At 45.5% G+C, this 14,729-nt stretch overlaps 4 non-coding genes across 4 annotated transcripts; all 4 read right to left on the minus strand.

Annotated features, from left to right (window-relative positions):
- Positions 1-1,121: 1,121 nt before the first annotated feature.
- On the minus strand, positions 1,122-1,195 carry trnai-aau (transfer RNA isoleucine (anticodon AAU)). The gene has a single exon. It is a non-coding gene; the product is annotated as a tRNA-Ile (tRNA).
- Positions 1,196-3,207: 2,012 nt separating this feature from the next.
- trnai-aau (transfer RNA isoleucine (anticodon AAU)) lies at positions 3,208-3,281 on the minus strand. The gene has a single exon. It is a non-coding gene; the product is annotated as a tRNA-Ile (tRNA).
- A 3,957-nt stretch (positions 3,282-7,238) lies between these two features.
- trnai-aau (transfer RNA isoleucine (anticodon AAU)) lies at positions 7,239-7,312 on the minus strand. The gene has a single exon. It is a non-coding gene; the product is annotated as a tRNA-Ile (tRNA).
- Positions 7,313-13,330: 6,018 nt separating this feature from the next.
- trnai-aau (transfer RNA isoleucine (anticodon AAU)) lies at positions 13,331-13,404 on the minus strand. The gene has a single exon. It is a non-coding gene; the product is annotated as a tRNA-Ile (tRNA).
- Between the last annotated feature and the right edge of the window lie 1,325 nt (positions 13,405-14,729).

Below are 14,729 nucleotides of genomic sequence, written 5' to 3' on the forward strand. Positions count from 1 at the left end.
TGGTATAATTCCAATACTGTTAAGGAATCTGGACGTGTACTTGAATAGGAAGGGTTGAGAGAGAAATGGGTCAAGTGCATGCAATCGCGACTGGATGAGTTGAGGATATCTGTTCGGAATGGACGAGTGCGACCGAAGACTGTGTTTTCAGTGCTGTCCACATCTAATGGCTCTATGATAGTGCATGTGAAATGATAAAAAAGATAAATAAAAAAACGAAGTAAAATTGTCTGAAGTTGTTGAATTCAAACAACTTCAGGTAATTTTATTTCAATTATTTTATTTATCTTTTTTAGTTGTGTTTTTTTTGCCACTGTTCTGTACCTCTTATTTCTTGACTGTCTCTCTTTCTCTCGCTCCCCACTCTCTCAATACCTTTTTCCTCTCCTCTTCCCGCTTTGCTACCCTTCTCCCCTGTTTTCCATTTTGTCTCTGCTTCACCCATCCCTCACTTATTTTGTCACATAGCGCTGGCTTCAGCCTGGGTCATTCACGCCTCTTAATCTCCCTTTAATCTCTCCATGCACTGTCATTATCACCTTTGCATCTGGAGCCTTGACTCACCTCCTCTCAGCGTGGTAGAAACAGCTCCATAATACTCCCCCTTTGTTTTTATCTTTATCTTTAATCAGTTAGACTCGAAACGTCAGCTCTTTTCTCTCCTTGCAGATGGTGCCAGACCTGCTGAGATTTTCCAGCATTTTCTCTTTTGGTTTCAGATCCCAGCATCCGCAGTAATTTGCTTTTATTAATGGCTCTATGGTATTGCTGGTGATATGATAACTCCAGTGTCGATGCATGAGAGGTGAGCAAGCGAACGAATTGCCTCTGGAAGTCGTGTGACGAGTATTAACAGAGATCCAGGAAAATAACACGAACGAATTGAAGCCTGAACTCTGGTTCTCCTCCGAGACTGTGCCAGGTCTGCCTAATACTGCACAATGTTTTGCATTTGTTGGCGAAAACAACTGAGACTGGTTGTGTTGCTGCCGACACATCCACCCAGTCAGGCGATCAAGTCGTGCGGCTATCCCTGTCAAATGTTTTATTGCCGAAGGTGGCGCTTCCGGCTGGGTGGAGCACGTCGTTTGGAAACACAGCAACCGCACAAGCGCTGCATGTGGTCAGTGTGGGGATCGAACCCACGACCTTGGCGTTATTAGCACCACGCTCTAACCAGCTGAGCGAACCGGCCAACGCTGGCAGCTCAGCGAGAGCAAATGCCTATATTGCCGGTGCCCACAACCACGGCTGCTCTGCATTTTCTGCTTCTCATCGATCGCACGATAGTCTGAAGTATTTCCTTTCGTTGCCAAGCTTTTCAACAAAAAAAAACATTTACTTTTCCGAACGCGCATACTCGAGTTAACCATTTGCTCTGATATCTAAAAATAAGCACAATGTCCGGACGCATGCAATTTCAATCGCAACGCCACCAGCTCAGCTGCAGCTTCTCACGTTGACAAATTTCGTCTGGAGAACCGTACCTTCAACGATCGCTCACTGTTCTTCTGGATACTCACAGACCTTTGGAGTCAGGGTTATGTGCTGCTGATTAACTGCTACGAACCTTATGCCAAATGCATTGGAATTGTAATCTATCAGTGAGGTTCTTTCTGCTCCCGAACGACGCAGTTGCTTTGGTGTCAGCAACAGCTTAGAAGTCAATTGCACGTTTTGCTCAATGACTCATGTTGCTTATGCAATCTTCGTTTGACAGCAAGTTATCAGGCCTTCCTGCAGAGTTTGTCAGCGACAGGTCAGCTGCTAAAACGATTGCTTCAGACAGCATGCTACACCCTACATTTGAAAATGGAAAAGGTGCAAACGTTTACAGGCTGAACACTCGCTCACGATTTCGCCTGGCGCGTCAGAGGCTGGGAGCTGATCTTACGGAGGTTTTTCAATCATGAGGGGAATGAATCGGGTAAATAGACAAGTTCCTTTCGCTCAGGTGGGGCAGTTCAGAACTAGAGGGTATAAATCTGGTGTGGGAGGGTGAGAATTCGAAAGGCAGTGAGGGGCAACGGCTGCACGCAGAGGGTGGTGCGTTTCTGGAATAAGTTACCAGTCGAGCTGGTGATGGATGGTATAATTCCAATACTGTTAAGGAATCTGGACGTGTACTTGAATAGGAAGGGTTGAGAGAGAAATGGGTCAAGTGCATGCAATCGCGACTGGATGAGTTGAGGATATCTGTTCGGAATGGACGAGTGCGACCGAAGACTGTGTTTTCAGTGCTGTCCACATCTAATGGCTCTATGATAGTGCAGGTGAAATGTTAAAAAAGATAAATAAAAAAACGAAGTAAAATTGTCTGAAGTTGTTGAATTCAAACAACTTCAGGTAATTTTATTTCAATTATTTTATTTATCTTTTTTAGTTGTGTTTTTTTTGCCACTGTTCTGTACCTCTTATTTCTTGACTGTCTCTCTTTCTCTCGCTCCCCACTCTCTCAATACCTTTTTCCTCTCCTCTTCCCGCTTTGCTACCCTTCTCCCCTGTTTTCCATTTTGTCTCTGCTTCACCCATCCCTCACTTATTTTGTCACATAGCGCTGGCTTCAGCCTGGGTCATTCACGCCTCTTAATCTCCCTTTAATCTCTCCATGCACTGTCATTATCACCTTTGCATCTGGAGCCTTGACTCACCTCCTCTCAGCGTGGTAGAAACAGCTCCATAATACTCCCCCTTTGTTTTTATCTTTATCTTTAATCAGTTAGACTCGAAACGTCAGCTCTTTTCTCTCCTTGCAGATGGTGCCAGACCTGCTGAGATTTTCCAGCATTTTCTCTTTTGGTTTCAGATCCCAGCATCCGCAGTAATTTGCTTTTATTAATGGCTCTATGGTATTGCTGGTGATATGATAACTCCAGTGTCGATGCATGAGAGGTGAGCAAGCGAACGAATTGCCTCTGGAAGTCGTGTGACGAGTATTAACAGAGATCCAGGAAAATAACACGAACGAATTGAAGCCTGAACTCTGGTTCTCCTCCGAGACTGTGCCAGGTCTGCCTAATACTGCACAATGTTTTGCATTTGTTGGCGAAAACAACTGAGACTGGTTGTTTCGCTGCCGACATATCCACCCAGTCAGGCGATCAAGTCGTGCGTCTATCCCTGTCAAATGTTTTATTGCGAAGGCGGCGCTTCCGGCTTGGTGGAGCACGTCGTTTGGAAACACAGCAACCGCACAAGCGCTGCATGTGGTCAGTGTGGGGATCGAACCCACGACCTTGGCGTTATTAGCACCACGCTCTAACCAGCTGAACTAACCGACCAACGCTGGCAGCTCAGCGAGAGCAAATGCCTATATTGCCGGTGCCCACAACCACGGCTGCTCTGCATTTTCTGCTTCTCATCGATCGCACGATAGTCTGAAGTATTTCCTTTCGTTGCAAAGCTTTTCAACAAAAAAAAACATTTACTTTTCCGAACGCGCATACTCGAGTTAACCATTTGCTCTGATATCTAAAAATAAGCACAATGTCCGGACGCATGCAATTTCAATCGCAACGCCACCAGCTCAGCTGCAGCTTCTCACGTTGACAAATTTCGTCTGGAGAACCGTACCTTCAACGATCGCTCACTGTTCTTCTGGATACTCACAGACCTTTGGAGTCAGGGTTATGTGCTGCTGATTAACTGCTACGAACCTTATGCCAAATGCATTGGAATTGTAATCTATCAGTGAGGTTCTTTCTGCTCCCGAACGACGCAGTTGCTTTGGTGTCAGCAACAGCTTAGAAGTCAATTGCACGTTTTGCTCAATGACTCATGTTGCTTATGCAATCTTCGTTTGACAGCAAGTTATCAGGCCTTCCTGCAGAGTTTGTCAGCGACAGGTCAGCTGCTAAAACGATTGCTTCAGACAGCATGCTACACCCTACATTTGAAAATGGAAAAGGTGCAAACGTTTACAGGCTGAACACTCGCTCACGATTTCGCCTGGCGCGTCAGAGGCTGGGAGCTGATCTTACGGAGGTTTTTCAATCATGAGGGGAATGAATCGGGTAAATAGACAAGTTCCTTTCGCTCAGGTGGGGCAGTTCAGAACTAGAGGGTATAAATCTGGTGTGGGAGGGTGAGAATTCGAAAGGCAGTGAGGGGCAACGGCTGCACGCAGAGGGTGGTGCGTTTCTGGAATAAGTTACCAGTCGAGCTGGTGATGGATGGTATAATTCCAATACTGTTAAGGAATCTGGACGTGTACTTGAATAGGAAGGGTTGAGAGAGAAATGGGTCAAGTGCATGCAATCGCGACTGGATGAGTTGAGGATATCTGTTCGGAATGGACGAGTGCGACCGAAGACTGTGTTTTCAGTGCTGTCCACATCTAATGGCTCTATGATAGTGCAGGTGAAATGTTAAAAAAGATAAATAAAAAAACGAAGTAAAATTGTCTGAAGTTGTTGAATTCAAACAACTTCAGGTAATTTTATTTCAATTATTTTATTTATCTTTTTTAGTTGTGTTTTTTTTGCCACTGTTCTGTACCTCTTATTTCTTGACTGTCTCTCTTTCTCTCGCTCCCCACTCTCTCAATACCTTTTTCCTCTCCTCTTCCCGCTTTGCTACCCTTCTCCCCTGTTTTCCATTTTGTCTCTGCTTCACCCATCCCTCACTTATTTTGTCACATAGCGCTGGCTTCAGCCTGGGTCATTCACGCCTCTTAATCTCCCTTTAATCTCTCCATGCACTGTCATTATCACCTTTGCATCTGGAGCCTTGACTCACCTCCTCTCAGCGTGGTAGAAACAGCTCCATAATACTCCCCCTTTGTTTTTATCTTTATCTTTAATCAGTTAGACTCGAAACGTCAGCTCTTTTCTCTCCTTGCAGATGGTGCCAGACCTGCTGAGATTTTCCAGCATTTTCTCTTTTGGTTTCAGATCCCAGCATCCGCAGTAATTTGCTTTTATTAATGGCTCTATGGTATTGCTGGTGATATGATAACTCCAGTGTCGATGCATGAGAGGTGAGCAAGCGAACGAATTGCCTCTGGAAGTCGTGTGACGAGTATTAACAGAGATCCAGGAAAATAACACGAACGAATTGAAGCCTGAACTCTGGTTCTCCTCCGAGACTGTGCCAGGTCTGCCTAATACTGCACAATGTTTTGCATTTGTTGGCGAAAACAACTGAGACTGGTTGTTTTGCTGCCGACACATCCACCCAGTCAGGCGATCAAGTCGTGCGTCTATCCCTGTCAAATGTTTTATTGCCGAAGGTGGCGCTTCCGGCTGGGTGGAGCACGTCGTTTGGAAACACAGCAACCGCACAAGCGCTGCATGTGGTCAGTGTGGGGATCGAACCCACGACCTTGGCGTTATTAGCACCACGCTCTAACCAGCTGAGCGAAGCGGCCAACGCTGGCAGCTCTGCGAGAGCAAATGCCTATATTGCCGGTGCCCACAACCACGGCTGCTCTGCATTTTCTGCTTCTCATCGATCGCACGATAGTCTGAAGTATTTCCTTTCGTTGCAAAGCTTTTCAACAAAAAAAAACATTTACTTTTCCGAACGCGCATACTCGAGTTAACCATTTGCTCTGATATCTAAAAATAAGCACAGTGTCCGGACGCATGCAATTTCTATCGCAACGCCACCAGCTCAGCTGCAGCTTCTCACGTTGACAAATTTCGTCTGGAGAACCGTACCTTCAACGATCGCTCACTGTTCTTCTGGATACTCACAGACCTTTGGAGTCAGGGTTATGTGCTGCTGATTAACTGCTACGAACCTTATGCCAAATGCATTGGAATTGTAATCTATCAGTGAGGTTCTTTCTGCTCCCGAACGACGCAGTTGCTTTGGTGTCAGCAACAGCTTAGAAGTCAATTGCACGTTTTGCTCAATGACTCATGTTGCTTATGCAATCTTCGTTTGACAGCAAGTTATCAGGCCTTCCTGCAGAGTTTGTCAGCGACAGGTCAGCTGCTAAAACGATTGCTTCAGACAGCATGCTACACCCTACATTTGAAAATGGAAAAGGTGCAAACGTTTACAGGCTGAACACTCGCTCACGATTTCGCCTGGCGCGTCAGAGGCTGGGAGCTGATCTTACGGAGGTTTTTCAATCATGAGGGGAATGAATCGGGTAAATAGACAAGTTCCTTTCGCTCAGGTGGGGCAGTTCAGAACTAGAGGGTATAAATCTGGTGTGGGAGGGTGAGAATTCGAAAGGCAGTGAGGGGCAACGGCTGCACGCAGAGGGTGGTGCGTTTCTGGAATAAGTTACCAGTCGAGCTGGTGATGGATGGTATAATTCCAATACTGTTAAGGAATCTGGACGTGTACTTGAATAAGAAGGGTTGAGAGAGAAATGGGTCAAGTGCATGCAATCGCGACTGGATGAGTTGAGGATATCTGTTCGGAATGGACGAGTGCGACCGAAGACTGTGTTTTCAGTGCTGTCCACATCTAATGGCTCTATGATAGTGCAGGTGAAATGATAAAAAAGATAAATAAAAAAACGAAGTAAAATTGTCTGAAGTTGTTGAATTCAAACAACTTCAGGTAATTTTATTTCAATTATTTTATTTATCTTTTTTAGTTGTGTTTTTTTGCCACTGTTCTGTACCTCTTATTTCTTGACTGTCTCTCTTTCTCTCGCTCCCCACTCTCTCAATACCTTTTTCCTCTCCTCATTATCACCTTTGCATCTGGAGCCTTGACTCACCTCCTCTCAGCGTGGTAGAAACAGCTCCATAATACTCCCCCTTTGTTTTTATCTTTATCTTTAATCAGTTAGACTCGAAACGTCAGCTCTTTTCTCTCCTTGCAGATGGTGCCAGACCTGCTGAGATTTTCCAGCATTTTCTCTTTTGGTTTCAGATCCCAGCATCCGCAGTAATTTGCTTTTATTAATGGCTCTATGGTATTGCTGGTGATATGATAACTCCAGTGTCGATGCATGAGAGGTGAGCAAGCGAACGAATTGCCTCTGGAAGTCGTGTGACGAGTATTAACAGAGATCCAGGAAAATAACACGAACGAATTGAAGCCTGAACTCTGGTTCTCCTCCGAGACTGTGCCAGGTCTGCCTAATACTGCACAATGTTTTGCATTTGTTGGCGAAAACAACTGAGACTGGTTGTTTTGCTGCCGACACATCCACCCAGTCAGGCGATCAAGTCCTGCGTCTATCCCTGTCAAATGTTTTATTGCGAAGGTGGCGCTTCCGGCTGGGTGGAGCACGTCGTTTGGAAACACAGCAACCGCACAAGCGCTGCATGTGGTCAGTGTGGGGATCGAACCCACGACCTTGGCGTTATTAGCACCACGCTCTAACCAGCTGAGCTAACCGACCAACGCTGGCAGCTTAGCGAGAGCAAATGCCTATATTGCCGGTGCCCACAACCACGGCTGCTCTGCATTTTCTGCTTCTCATCGATCGCACGATAGTCTGAAGTATTTCCTTTCGTTGCAAAGCTTTTCAACAAAAAAAAACATTTACTTTTCCGAACGCGCATACTCGAGTTAACCATTTGCTCTGATATCTAAAAATAAGCACAATGTCCGGACGCATGCAATTTCAATCGCAACGCCACCAGCTCAGCTGCAGCTTCTCACGTTGACAAATTTCGTCTGGAGAACCGTACCTTCAACGATCGCTCACTGTTCTTCTGGATACTCACAGACCTTTGGAGTCAGGGTTATGTGCTGCTGATTAACTGCTACGAACCTTATGCCAAATGCATTGGAATTGTAATCTATCAGTGAGGTTCTTTCTGCTCCCGAACGACGCAGTTGCTTTGGTGTCAGCAACAGCTTAGAAGTCAATTGCACGTTTTGCTCAATGACTCATGTTGCTTATGCAATCTTCGTTTGACAGCAAGTTATCAGGCCTTCCTGCAGAGTTTGTCAGCGACAGATCAGCTGCTAAAACGATTGCTTCAGACAGCATGCTACACCCTACATTTGAAAATGGAAAAGGTGCAAACGTTTACAGGCTGAACACTCGCTCACGATTTCGCCTGGCGCGTCAGAGGCTGGGAGCTGATCTTACGGAGGTTTTTCAATCATGAGGGGAATGAATCGGGTAAATAGACAAGTTCCTTTCGCTCAGGTGGGGCAGTTCAGAACTAGAGGGTATAAATCTGGTGTGGGAGGGTGAGAATTCGAAAGGCAGTGAGGGGCAACGGCTGCACGCAGAGGGTGGTGCGTTTCTGGAATAAGTTACCAGTCGAGCTGGTGATGGATGGTATAATTCCAATACTGTTAAGGAATCTGGACGTGTACTTGAATAAGAAGGGTTGAGAGAGAAATGGGTCAAGTGCATGCAATCGCGACTGGATGAGTTGAGGATATCTGTTCGGAATGGACGAGTGCGACCGAAGACTGTGTTTTCAGTGCTGTCCACATCTAATGGCTCTATGATAGTGCAGGTGAAATGATAAAAAAGATAAATAAAAAAACGAAGTAAAATTGTCTGAAGTTGTTGAATTCAAACAACTTCAGGTAATTTTATTTCAATTATTTTATTTATCTTTTTTAGTTGTGTTTTTTTGCCACTGTTCTGTACCTCTTATTTCTTGACTGTCTCTCTTTCTCTCGCTCCCCACTCTCTCAATACCTTTTTCCTCTCCTCATTATCACCTTTGCATCTGGAGCCTTGACTCACCTCCTCTCAGCGTGGTAGAAACAGCTCCATAATACTCCCCCTTTGTTTTTATCTTTATCTTTAATCAGTTAGACTCGAAACGTCAGCTCTTTTCTCTCCTTGCAGATGGTGCCAGACCTGCTGAGATTTTCCAGCATTTTCTCTTTTGGTTTCAGATCCCAGCATCCGCAGTAATTTGCTTTTATTAATGGCTCTATGGTATTGCTGGTGATATGATAACTCCAGTGTCGATGCATGAGAGGTGAGCAAGCGAACGAATTGCCTCTGGAAGTCGTGTGACGAGTATTAACAGAGATCCAGGAAAATAACACGAACGAATTGAAGCCTGAACTCTGGTTCTCCTCCGAGACTGGGCCAGGTCTGCCTAATACTGCACAATGTTTTGCATTTGTTGGCGAAAACAACTGAGACTGGTTGTTTTGCTGCCGACACATCCACCCAGTCAGGCGATCAAGTCGTGCGTCTATCCCTGTCAAATGCTTTATTGCAAAGGCGGCGCTTCCGGCTTGGTGGAGCACGTCGTTTGGAAACACAGCAACCGCACAAGCGCTGCATGTGGTCAGTGTGGGGAGCGAACGCACGACCTTGGCGTTATTAGCACCACGCTCTAACCAGCTGAGCTAACCAACCAACGCTGGCAGCTCTGCGAGAGCAAATGCCTATATTGCCGGTGCCCACAACCACGGCTGCTCTGCATTTTCTGCTTCTCATCGATCGCACGATAGTCTGAAGTATTTCCTTTCGTTGCAAAGCTTTTCAACAAAAAAAAAACATTTACTTTTCCGAACGCGCATACTCGAGTTAACCATTTGCTCTGATATCTAAAAATAAGCACAATGTCCGGACGCATGCAATTTCAATCGCAACGCCACCAGCTCAGCTGCAGCTTCTCACGTTGACAAATTTCGTCTGGAGAACCGTACCTTCAACGATCGCTCACTGTTCTTCTGGATACTCACAGACCTTTGGAGTCAGGGTTATGTGCTGCTGATTAACTGCTACGAACCTTATGCCAAATGCATTGGAATTGTAATCTATCAGTGAGGTTCTTTCTGCTCCCGAACGACGCAGTTGCTTTGGTGTCAGCAACAGCTTAGAAGTCAATTGCACGTTTTGCTCAATGACTCATGTTGCTTATGCAATCTTCGTTTGACAGCAAGTTATCAGGCCTTCCTGCAGAGTTTGTCAGCCACAGGTCAGCTGCTAAAACGATTGCTTCAGACAGCATGCTACACCCTACATTTGAAAATGGAAAAGGTGCAAACGTTTACAGGCTGAACACTCGCTCACGATTTCGCCTGACGCGTCAGAGGCTGGGAGCTGATCTTACGGAGGTTTTTCAATCATGAGGGGAATGAATCGGGTAAATAGACAAGTTCCTTTCGCTCAGGTGGGGCAGTTCAGAACTAGAGGGTATAAATCTGGTGTGGGAGGGTGAGAATTCGAAAGGCAGTGAGGGGCAACGGCTGCACGCAGAGGGTGGTGCGTTTCTGGAATAAGTTACCAGTCGAGCTGGTGATGGATGGTATAATTCCAATACTGTTAAGGAATCTGGACGTGTACTTGAATAGGAAGGGTTGAGAGAGAAATGGGTCAAGTGCATGCAATCGCGACTGGATGAGTTGAGGATATCTGTTCGGAATGGACGAGTGCGACCGAAGACTGTGTTTTCAGTGCTGTCCACATCTAATGGCTCTATGATAGTGCAGGTGAAATGTTAAAAAAGATAAATAAAAAAACGAAGTAAAATTGTCTGAAGTTGTTGAATTCAAACAACTTCAGGTAATTTTATTTCAATTATTTTATTTATCTTTTTTAGTTGTGTTTTTTTTGCCACTGTTCTGTACCTCTTATTTCTTGACTGTCTCTCTTTCTCTCGCTCCCCACTCTCTCAATACCTTTTTCCTCTCCTCTTCCCGCTTTGCTACCCTTCTCCCCTGTTTTCCATTTTGTCTCTGCTTCACCCATCCCTCACTTATTTTGTCACATAGCGCTGGCTTCAGCCTGGGTCATTCACGCCTCTTAATCTCCCTTTAATCTCTCCATGCACTGTCATTATCACCTTTGCATCTGGAGCCTTGACTCACCTCCTCTCAGCGTGGTAGAAACAGCTCCATAATACTCCCCCTTTGTTTTTATCTTTATCTTTAATCAGTTAGACTCGAAACGTCAGCTCTTTTCTCTCCTTGCAGATGGTGCCAGACCTGCTGAGATTTTCCAGCATTTTCTCTTTTGGTTTCAGATCCCAGCATCCGCAGTAATTTGCTTTTATTAATGGCTCTATGGTATTGCTGGTGATATGATAACTCCAGTGTCGATGCATGAGAGGTGAGCAAGCGAACGAATTGCCTCTGGAAGTCGTGTGACGAGTATTAACAGAGATCCAGGAAAATAACACGAACGAATTGAAGCCTGAACTCTGGTTCTCCTCCGAGACTGGGCCAGGTCTGCCTAATACTGCACAATGTTTTGCATTTGTTGGCGAAAACAACTGAGACTGGTTGTTTTGCTGCCGACACATCCACCCAGTCAGGCGATCAAGTCGTGCGTCTATCCCTGTCAAATGTTTTATTGCAAAGGCGGCGCTTCCGGCTTGGTGGAGCACGTCGTTTGGAAACACAGCAACCGCACAAGCGCTGCATGTGGTCAGTGTGGGGAGCGAACGCACGACCTTGGCGTTATTAGCACCACGCTCTAACCAGCTGAGCTAACCGACCAACGCTGGCAGCTCAGCGAGAGCAAATGCCTATATTGCCGGTGCCCACAACCACGGCTGCTCTGCATTTTCTGCTTCTCATCGATCGCACGATAGTCTGAAGTATTTCCTTTCGTTGCAAAGCTTTTCAACAAAAAAAAACATTTACTTTTCCGAACGCGCATACTCGAGTTAACCATTTGCTCTGATATCTAAAAATAAGCACAATGTCCGGACGCATGCAATTTCAATCGCAACGCCACCAGCTCAGCTGCAGCTTCTCACGTTGACAAATTTCGTCTGGAGAACCGTACCTTCAACGATCGCTCACTGTTCTTCTGGATACTCACAGACCTTTGGAGTCAGGGTTATGTGCTGCTGATTAACTGCTACGAACCTTATGCCAAATGCATTGGAATTGTAATCTATCAGTGAGGTTCTTTCTGCTCCCGAACGACGCAGTTGCTTTGGTGTCAGCAACAGCTTAGAAGTCAATTGCACGTTTTGCTCAATGACTCATGTTGCTTATGCAATCTTCGTTTGACAGCAAGTTATCAGGCCTTCCTGCAGAGTTTGTCAGCCACAGGTCAGCTGCTAAAACGATTGCTTCAGACAGCATGCTACACCCTACATTTGAAAATGGAAAAGGTGCAAACGTTTACAGGCTGAACACTCGCTCACGATTTCGCCTGACGCGTCAGAGGCTGGGAGCTGATCTTACGGAGGTTTTTCAATCATGAGGGGAATGAATCGGGTAAATAGACAAGTTCCTTTCGCTCAGGTGGGGCAGTTCAGAACTAGAGGGTATAAATCTGGTGTGGGAGGGTGAGAATTCGAAAGGCAGTGAGGGGCAACGGCTGCACGCAGAGGGTGGTGCGTTTCTGGAATAAGTTACCAGTCGAGCTGGTGATGGATGGTATAATTCCAATACTGTTAAGGAATCTGGACGTGTACTTGAATAGGAAGGGTTGAGAGAGAAATGGGTCAAGTGCATGCAATCGCGACTGGATGAGTTGAGGATATCTGTTCGGAATGGACGAGTGCGACCGAAGACTGTGTTTTCAGTGCTGTCCACATCTAATGGCTCTATGATAGTGCAGGTGAAATGTTAAAAAAGATAAATAAAAAAACGAAGTAAAATTGTCTGAAGTTGTTGAATTCAAACAACTTCAGGTAATTTTATTTCAATTATTTTATTTATCTTTTTTAGTTGTGTTTTTTTTGCCACTGTTCTGTACCTCTTATTTCTTGACTGTCTCTCTTTCTCTCGCTCCCCACTCTCTCAATACCTTTTGCCTCTCCCCTGTTTTCCATTTTGTCTCTGCTTCACCCATCCCTCACTTATTTTGTCACATAGCGCTGGCTTCAGCCTGGGTCATTCACGCCTCTTCATCTCCCTTTAATCTCTCCATGCACTGTCATTATCACCTTTGCATCTGGAGCCTTGACTCACCTCCTCTCAGCGTGGTAGAAACAGCTCCATAATACTCCCCCTTTGTTTTTATCTTTATCTTTAATCAGTTAGACTCGAAACGTCAGCTCTTTTCTCTCCTTGCAGATGGTGCCAGACCTGCTGAGATTTTCCAGCATTTTCTCTTTTGGTTTCAGATCCCAGCATCCGCAGTAATTTGCTTTTATTAATGGCTCTATGGTATTGCTGGTGATATGATAACTCCAGTGTCGATGCATGAGAGGTGAGCAAGCGAACGAATTGCCTCTGGAAGTCGTGTGACGAGTATTAACAGAGATCCAGGAAAATAACACGAACGAATTGAAGCCTGAACTCTGGTTCTCCTCCGAGACTGTGCCAGGTCTGCCTAATACTGCACAATGTTTTGCATTTGCTGGCGAAAACAACGGAGACTGGTTGTTTTGCTGCCGACACATCCACCCAGTCAGGCGATCAAGCCCTGCGTCTATCCCTGTCAAATCTTTTATTGCGAAGGTGGCGCTTCCGGCTTGGTGGAGCACGTCGTTTGGAAACACAGCAACCGCACAAGCGCTGCATGTGGTCAGTGTGGGGATCGAACCCACGACCTTGGCGTTATTAGCACCACGCTCTAACCAGCTGAGCTATCCGACCAACGCTGGCAGCTCAGCGAGAGCAAATGCCTATATTGCCGGTGCCCACAACCACGGCTGCTCTGCATTTTCTGCTTCTCATCGATCGCACGATAGTCTGAAGTATTTCCTTTCGTTGCAAAGCTTTTCAACAAAAAAAAAACATTTACTTTTCCGAACGCGCATACTCGAGTTAACCATTTGCTCTGATATCTAAAAATAAGCACAATGTCCGGACGCATGCAATTTCAATCGCAACGCCACCAGCTCAGCTGCAGCTTCTCACGTTGACAAATTTCGTCTGGAGAACCGTACCTTCAACGATCGCTCACTGTTCTTCTGGATACTCACAGACCTTTGGAGTCAGGGTTATGTGCTGCTGATTAACTGCTACGAACCTTATGCCAAATGCATTGGAATTGTAATCTATCATTGAGGTTCTTTCTGCTCCCGAACGACGCAGTTGCTTTGGTGTCAGCAACAGCTTAGAAGTCAATTGCACGTTTTGCTCAATGACTCATGTTGCTTATGCAATCTTCGTTTGACAGCAAGTTATCAGGCCTTCCTGCAGAGTTTGTCAGCGACAGGTCAGCTGCTAAAACGATTGCTTCAGACAGCATGCTACACCCTACATTTGAAAATGGAAAAGGTGCAAACGTTTACAGGCTGAACACTCGCTCACGATTTCGCCTGGCGCGTCAGAGGCTGGGAGCTGATCTTACGGAGGTTTTTCAATCATGAGGGGAATGAATCGGGGAAATAGACAAGTTCCTTTCGCTCAGGTGGGGCAGTTCAGAACTAGAGGGTATAAATCTGGTGTGGGAGGGTGAGAATTCGAAAGGCAGTGAGGGGCAACGGCTGCACGCAGAGGGTGGTGCGTTTCTGGAATAAGTTACCAGTCGAGCTGGTGATGGATGGTATAATTCCAATACTGTTCAGGAATCTGGACGTGTACTTGAATAGGAAGGGTTGAGAGAGAAATGGGTCAAGTGCATGCAATCGCGACTGGATGAGTTGAGGATATCTGTTCGGAATGGACGAGTGCGACCGAAGACTGTGTTTTCAGTGCTGTCCACATCTAATGGCTCTATGATAGTGCAGGTGAAATGATAAAAAAGATAAATAAAAAAACGAAGTAAAATTGTCTGAAGTTGTTGAATTCAAACAACTTCAGGTAATTTTATTTCAATTATTTTATTTATCTTTTTTAGTTGTGTTTTTTTTGCCACTGTTCTGTACCTCTTATTTCTTGACTGTCTCTCTTTCTCTCGCTCCCCACTCTCTCAATACCTTTTGCCTCTCCTCTTCCCGCTTTGCTACCCTTCTCCCCTGTTTTCCATTTTGTCT

Source organism: Chiloscyllium punctatum, chromosome 17 (assembly GCF_047496795.1).
Source record: "Chiloscyllium punctatum isolate Juve2018m chromosome 17, sChiPun1.3, whole genome shotgun sequence".
NCBI classification, from domain to species: domain Eukaryota; kingdom Metazoa; phylum Chordata; class Chondrichthyes; order Orectolobiformes; family Hemiscylliidae; genus Chiloscyllium; species Chiloscyllium punctatum.